The sequence below is a fragment of the Benincasa hispida genome, chromosome 5 (genome assembly GCF_027475165.1).
Source record: "Benincasa hispida cultivar pf3 chromosome 5, pf3_genome.v1.1, whole genome shotgun sequence".
In the NCBI taxonomy this organism is placed as follows: domain Eukaryota; kingdom Viridiplantae; phylum Streptophyta; class Magnoliopsida; order Cucurbitales; family Cucurbitaceae; genus Benincasa; species Benincasa hispida.
In genome coordinates this window covers 53,730,830-53,739,267 of record NC_143482.1, presented here as the reverse complement: position 1 = coordinate 53,739,267, position 8,438 = coordinate 53,730,830, and the positions used below count along the sequence as shown (strand labels likewise).

The 8,438-nt window shown below is 38.4% G+C and overlaps 1 non-coding gene across 1 annotated transcript; it reads right to left on the bottom strand.

The window, feature by feature from the left end:
* Positions 1-7,826: 7,826 nt before the first annotated feature.
* On the bottom strand, positions 7,827-7,933 carry LOC150036243 (small nucleolar RNA R71). Its single transcript, XR_016529930.1, has one exon. It is a non-coding gene; the product is annotated as a small nucleolar RNA R71 (small nucleolar RNA).
* Between the last annotated feature and the right edge of the window lie 505 nt (positions 7,934-8,438).

Below are 8,438 nucleotides of genomic sequence, written 5' to 3'. Positions count from 1 at the left end.
ACCTATCATAAACATCCCAAACATTTCGAGATAGCCGTTGAACTTGGAACTGGAGGACGCTCCTCCGTTAACACAAACCTCAAATCGTCTACTACTAATATTGTATTGATATTTGACTTCCAATTCGAGTAACCCTCTCCGTTAAATTTTGTCAGAAACAAGCAATTGTATGATCGAGTTCGACATTGCTGAAATATTTTAAAAAAACTCTATTAAATATGCATCTAAATCCATTTTAGCAAAACTAATAAAGTACCCAATAAATCTTTATTTATTTGCAACGATACGTAAGTGATTTAGAACAAGTGCTACCGTGGGGTAGTCAAGAATTCCTTCATAGAAGCACGACAATTTTTGACCAAATACTATTATCTTGAATAACTCATATTCCAATAATTCTTTTGGTTATCATTTTCCGTCAAGATCTTTACTAACACTTAGTAATTCTTGTAAGTGTGACCCACCATTTCCAGATCTTATAGGACGGTATGAATATGCCTCCAAGATAGAAGACAATATCCAAGACGGAACTATAAGACCCTTTTCATTTTACTAAAGTCGGGGTTGTTCTGAATCCTATGTTACAACCCTCCATAGAGATCGCCACAATTAACGACTAGCTAGTGCCACATAAAAACGACAGAAGGCATAACATAGCAATCTCACGGTTCAAACAAATGGAGGAGACCGTAGGACAATGTTGACACATTCCCTTCACCCACTTACTATGAACCACTTCCCCAGGTAGGAGGTGTTCCGTAAACCGTCAACTTAAGTACCCCCATCCTTAGACAGATTATGAACCGATATGAGTTTGTAACTGTGTTTTATAAGATAACAATCTATTTGAACGTTTAAATTTAGTTGTTAACCTAAGTGAGAATGCAACTATTCTTTGTTATGGATTTTAAACGTCTAACCAATTTTATAACATCTTACAAAATTTAGACATGCTTAACATCCACAACATTCAACAAAGGTATCTAATATAACTATTATATTAAACACAACCCTAACATACATACTATATATTATAACAATTATAACATACTTTCAATGCATGTAACATGCTTCCTACGGTAGGGTTCTAAATCTACATGGTAATGAATTATTTAATTATCACATACATGTCATGCATAAAAAATTAAATACTAACTGTTATGGTTTTCGTTTTGGCATAAACAAGCAAACAGATGGCTAACTATTACAAACAGCTTTAAAACCATCTTTGAACGACACGAACCGCTCCAAATCAAACCCAAACATCTTGAATCGGGCTGGATGAGTCTAAACCAGACCGACAAAGTCTGAACTGGACCAACCAAAACCATTTGAGGCTGAACTAGATTGCACCTTGAAAAAATTGGTCAAACCGGCAGCTCTCGATCCAACCTTAAAATACTGCTAAGGTCGATCGTGTAGAGCTTGGAGGTAATCGTCTAGGGTCATCGCCTTAGGTTGAGAGGAAGTACACGATCGCTTGTGTTTGCTGAAAGCTAGATGATCGTTTAGCTCAATCACATATGACTAGACAATCGCTTAGTTCCATCGTTGTGTTATCACTTAGCTCCATCGCATAGTACTAAACGATCGCTTAACACCATCGCCCAGCGCATTCATGTCATCGTTTAGTATCCACCATAGCTAAACTCTCGCTTAGCTCCATCGTGTAGAACATCATTGTGTCACTTAACATTTATCTACACGATCGCTTAGCTCCGCGACTAAACGATTCTCAATGTTGTCGTGTGTGATAACGAGCAGAAATGCATGTTATCATAGTGCTAAGTTATTAAACAATGATGGATTGTGTTGATGAAAAATGATAAATTGCGTCCATTAAGCATAAAATCTATAATATTGCGGTCGCGTGTGTCAGCGCATTAGAACTATTGATTTTTGTATTTTTTGTGCAGAATATGTGTTAACACATTGCAAAGATTGTGATCATAGGAATTCATTGGTCGACCGCAACTTCACTGCAAGACTTTGCGTTGATCACACTCGCAAATATTCACCCAAGAAGAATCACCGCACATGGTGGGCGCATCTGGACGAAAGGACAATTAAGATCAATGGAATAGAAAGCTGACAGCAGTCGGATCCAAATTAAGTTGACAGCTGATAATGGTCACAAAGTACATCCAGCTTTATCGGTGACAATTATCCGGCGCATCAGTTAGGAATTGAAGTTGTCCCATGTGTACAACCAGGAAAGAAAAGACGCCTTTCACCTTTTGATGCCCTATAAATACCAAGTGCATTCTTCAGAGAAGGGGTTAAGCAGTCGATTACTCCATCACTTTACAAGTTCACACCTCTGTTCATAGCTTTCTTTTTCATTTCACGATGGAGCTAGAGAAGAGTGGTGACACCGAAGATCGTCCAAGGCGACTCGAGAGAGAACCTTGGGGTGTAAGAGCAGAGAGCGGGTTGACTCTCGTGAAAATGAGAATATCATTAGAGCACGAGTAGAATAGTGAAACACCTGGTGGCAAGAAATTACTCCAAGCTCTTTACTATACTTGCATTGTTATTCTGTACTTCATCTTTTATCTATTCAATGGAAGTTATATTTCTATATCTGCTCACTCTCTTAATACGCATGAGTAGCAAAACTAGTTGAATGGGTTGAGAGGAACTAAGCTAACATGATCTAGAAAGTTCATTGCTTGCGATTGTCTTGTTTTATGCTGCGCAAAACATCCCTTTAGAGTTTTCTAGAGAGAGCTAGGTTAGAATCTGACTTGAAATAGCAAGATTAGGCCTGCATAAACAAGAAATAGGGACTTAGAGATAAACTCCATTTGTTAACTTGCATCGCATGCACCCTAGGAATAGGGATGATATTATGTGGTCGCATATTTGTGTGAATGTCATGTTGTCATCGCATAAATAAAAACAGAGGTTTATGTGTAAACCTTGTAGACTTATCACATATTTATCGCATGCGTTCTAGCCTTAGAAGCCGTGGCATTCACGCCAAGAGGTGGTTTACTATTGTATGCATGTTACATGATCGCAAGGCATGAATGCAACCTAGGGAGTGTTAGCCAAAACCCTTCTCAACCTGTTCACCGTATATTCATCGTATTTCCCGTTGCCAACTCTGCCGCATTTATTATTATTTTCATTAATGCAACAACAAACCAACCACCTTATTTATTTACCGGTTACCGCAAAGTTTTCATAAGAAAATTATCAACACAAACTATTTTCACAAGTCCCTATGATCGACCCTGGACTTACCAGGAAACTCAGAGGAATTTAAACTTGGATTCCACTGGGGAAACTTGAGTACACAACGTAATTTTATCAACGCATATCATCCATTTCCCACATTTGATAAAAATAACGCATCACGTAGCACTTCATCGCATCGCTTAGCACACATCATACCTAAATTATTGTATAGCGCCATCGTTTAGCAATTTTAACGTATCGTTTAGTTCCCATGACAAAGCTAAACGATCGCGTAGCACTATCGTATAGCAGATTCACGCATCGCTTAGCTCCCGCAGGTACACGATCGCTTAGCATTCAACATCACAACGACTAGCGCCCATTGCTAATTGATTGTCTAGATTTTCTTCTCATCGCGAACATCTGTAGCTAAACGATCACTTAGCAACTGGACCTTAGCAACAAATTTGAGCAGAAGCTGGAAAAAATTGGAACAACAGCTCGGCGTCCTTCTCTTATTTCTTCAGTTACATCTTAATTTCAACTCTAATGACTCCAAATAAATTATAGACTCTTGCTAACACACAAATGCTTATCAAACAAGAGCCAATTACAAATTTAATTGAGCAATTAAAGAGAATTAAGATGCCAAAACTCAGAAAACCATAGCAGTGCATCAGTTTCATATATCTCACGAAAAACACCGACCACACCAAAATTAGACCGAATTGAATGCTTAAAAGATGCTCTGATACCAATTGATAGAGTTAAAAAAACATGCAGCGGAAGTATCAAGGATACATAAGCATTCAAATTCACTAATTTTGCCAGAAACTAAAGCATGCTTTTCTAGAAAGAGGGTATTAAGATCATACCTTTGAAGAACTCTCCAAGAATCCGATCGTATAGTAGCAGTCTTCACGAAATCACTGTGAACCACCTCAAAGCCTTCCCTACTTGGAACTTTAGGCAGAGTTGTGGGACTCAAGAGTAGATTGAAAAGGTGAAGAACAATGAAGAACTCACAACAGCCGGACAAGAAGAACAGTTTCTTCTCATAGAAATTTTTCTCTAAAATATTCTCCATTCATTCTTCACAAATGACTCCGATCTTCTTTATATATTTTAGATTACATGCAAAGAAGTGAAGTGCATGGCTTGAAGCTCATGCTTGGAGAATTAATGAAGAGAAGATAATGGCTTTTGTGTGAGCATGAAGATGGAGATAATGGAAAATTTGTATTCTCCATTTTGTGCAACATGCAAAAACAAATTTTCAAAATGATTTCAAAACTATTTTGATTAATAAAATTTTGAAAAATGATTTTCTATAATTAATTTCATAAATTAATTTAATATTAAATATTAAATTAATTTTTGCACAATAATCATCTTCATATATTTAAATCATATTTAAATATATTCTCTTGTTCCATTTAATTTGAATGTTTCAAATTAATTTCTCAAGCTACTCTAAAGCTTAGCCATTTACGAGCTAGTAGGAGGACCTTACAGACCTACAAATCATGGGCTCCGACAATTCGATTAATCGGCTAAACTAATTAGTCTGATTTAAACCCCGTTCGTTAACTAATGGGACACTCCACTATAGCCCATAGTTGAACTCCCGTCACTGTAGATATATTATGTCCATTTAATAACTATAATCAGTAAGTCGATCCTTCACAAGTTGTTCGTAATCACAGCTAGGTAAGAAATATCGTTTTACCCCTGTGAATACATCTTGTTCCTTAAGTTCCTACTGATCCTCTAATGAACAATTCTGATTCATAATCTCTATGAATCAAATCCTTTCTCTATCATGAGAAGGTGGGGCCCCGACTGTTCAAGACCTAGAGTCAGTACTTAAGAGAACAATTTATCTGCTAACCCTAAAGAAGGTAGGAGTGAATTCCATCTCGCAAGGCTATGTCCCCAGCTATTCATCCGGTTTTATCCCCAAAATGGTAAGCTTATTGAGCAGTGTTATTGGACTACTCTCACTATTTGCAGATCAAAGGATAATCTTGAACAAACAAAAGTTCATAGCTAGCTTAGGATTAAGATCGAGTTAACCTAGGTAACATATTAAATGAAATATTCATTTTTAACAGTAAACGGTCGTTATAAAAAAAAGTGACAATTTTCATGGTCCAGTCTATATGAAAGCTCATTGCATAGGATGCCCCCACTCTCATGTCTCAACATGAACGATTTATGGATCATACCATTTGTAGCACCTTACAACTTCTTGTAACAACTACAGAGTGGGCCACATTGATAATGGGCAAAAATGCATGTTATTATAATGCAAAGATATAAAACAATGTTGGATTGCGACAATTAAAATATGTAAAATCGTGTCCAAAAGCATTAAGTTGAGAATATTGCGATCGAATTCGTCCATCGCATTAAAATAGCTAATTTACGTATTTTGTGCAAGAAAATGCGTTGGCGCAAGGCAAAATTGCAGTCCAAGGAATTCAGCGTCCGAGTGCATTAAAAGATTGCGATCGCAAGGCTATGTAATCATATGCGTTCGTGAAGATCTGCCCAAGAAGGTGGCCGCATAGAGACGGTGCTTCAAGGTGGAAGCTTAATAAATCACGATGGGACAGAAATCTGATGACATTCGAATTCGAATTAAGTTGACAAGCCATTAACGAAACACTGTAGTAAGTACACTCAACTTTTCGGTGACAATTAATTGGCACATCAGACAGAGAATTAATAACATCCCATCAGTGCAATCATTTGAGAGAAAAGCTCTTCTCCCTGAAGCTTTATAAATATCGAAGGCCACTTTCATTAAATGGGTTCCGCTATTTAGAATTTAGAATCTTCCTCACCATATACTTAGATAGTCGTAGTTTGTAATTTTATACACTTAGAAGGCGGAGGCAAGTGAAAAGAGAAGATGTCGAAAGATCGTCCTGATTAACTCGAAAGAGTGCCGGGAAGCATTGAGAGCAGAGAGAGGACCGACACTTGCGGAAGCAAGAACTTCTGTTGGGTAGAATAGAGAAAACTCAGTATAAAAGCCCTGGGACGTAAGACATTGCTACCAGGCTTTCTATCCTTATTTTCCATTGTCATTCTGTATTTTGATCTTGTTTATAAAATGGAATTTGCATCTCTACATTTGTTCACTCTCTTTACATTACGCATGAGTAACTAAACTGTCGATGGGTTGAGAAGCACTTAGCTAGCATAACCTGAGATCTTCATTTTATGCGATCATCTTGTATTATGTATGCATCATTCATCCTTTAGAGATGCTCGGGAGGGAGGTCTAAGGATAGAATCTAGGCTTGGAAAAGTCATATTAGAATCTATGCTCAGAAGAGTCAGATTAGAACCGCATAATCAAGAGATAGAAACTTAGGAATAAGTTCTATTTTCTATTAACGCATCGCATGCACCCTAGAGAGAGGATATGATGGTATGCGGTCACCTTGTATCTGTGTGCATCATTCATCATCACATAGACAAGGAATAAAGACTTAGGAATAAGTCCTATAGACATCATCGCATATATCACATGCGTCCTAAAATTAAGAGCAATAGCATTTGCATTGGAAGATAAATTGTTGTTGCATGTGTGTAGCATGATCGCATAGCTTGAACACAATCTCAGGAAGTACTAGCTGCATACCTTCTCAACTCATTCCCCCACATTCTCATTGTAACTTTCATTGTTATTGACTCTTTTCTCAATTCTGCCGCATAGAATCTATACATTAAACAAACATACCAACCAACGCATTGTTTTATTTGTCACCGCAAAGAAATCTGAGATCATCGTCTCATATTGTCTCCATAGTCCCTATGTTCGACCCTGGGCTTACCAGACAACCTAGTAGAATTTATACTTGGATTTTGCTAGGAAAACTTACATGTACAACGCATACACCACCATCACATTATACACCATTATTTCATCATATTCACAACACATCAAGTTTTTGGCGCCATTGTCTGGGACTACGGCAATAATGATTGTGCTAACGGTAACTTTTTGATTTTCTTTGCAGACGATCCATCTCTGTTCACTGCCTCTCCTTAGGTAAGGGAAGAAACAGGCGTCATATGAGCGAAGGACAAAATTCTAAGCCCAATTACGACCTAGAGATTGAGAGAACTTTTCGAAGAAGAAAAAGAAACAACCGCCAACGACAATAAGAGAAAATCCCAATATGGTGGAGAAACCAAAAGATAGAGCACCAAACGCAAATAATATCATGGCGAACCCCATCCTCTTGGCGAACGACCGCAATAGGCCCATCCGAGATTGTGCGTCACCCAACCTTTATGATTTCTCGCCAGGAATCATGAGGCCAGCCTTAGACGGATCGAGGTTCGAGGTGAAACCGGTGATGCTACAGATGATTCAAACTGTCAGACAGTTTGGCGGTAGGCGTGGCGAGGATCCGCACGCCCACCTTCAGAGTTTTATTGAAATCTGCAATACGTTTTTGTTCCCAAACATTTCCGTTGAGGAGGTTCGATTAACATTGTTCCCATTTTCATTGTGTGACCAGGCATGGAAAAGGACTTACTTTCTCAAACCACGGGAGATTACATCATAGGAACAGGTAGTTGAAAAGTTCATGAAGAAGTACTTCCCCCCGACAAAAAATGCCAGAAAGAGGAAGTTGATTACCAATTTTGAACAGGATATTGATGAATCGTTCAGTGACGCCTGGGTGAGGTTTAAAAGGCTGGTAAGAGATTGCCCGCATAATGGCTTACCAGATTGTCTACAAATGGAAATTTTCTACCACGGTTTGAATCCTGCATCGCAGACGGCTACCAATGCGGCAGCAGCTGGAGTTCTACTCGACAAAACTTACGATGAGGCTAAGAATATACTTGATCGCATTTCAAAGAACCATGAAGACTGAAGAGAAAGCGATCAAAGACTGAGAATTAAAGACAGTGACATAAGTAATGAGGCCATCGTATCTTTGCAAAACCAAATGACTGCATTGCTGAATTTAATACAAGGAATCGCAATCAGTAGCCCAGGAATGCATAGGGGGCAGGTCAACGCAATCAACCAAACGAGCGTAAGTTGTGCCACTTGTGGTGAAGGCCATCCAATGGAAGAGTGTCCGAGGAATCCACAGTCTGACTATTTCATGAAGAATAATTCGTTTTCCAATACTTGCTACTTTGGGTGGAGAAACACCCTAACTTCGTATGGAAAAATCAACAAAATTTTCAACCAATGGCGCAAAAGGAAGGGCCACCAT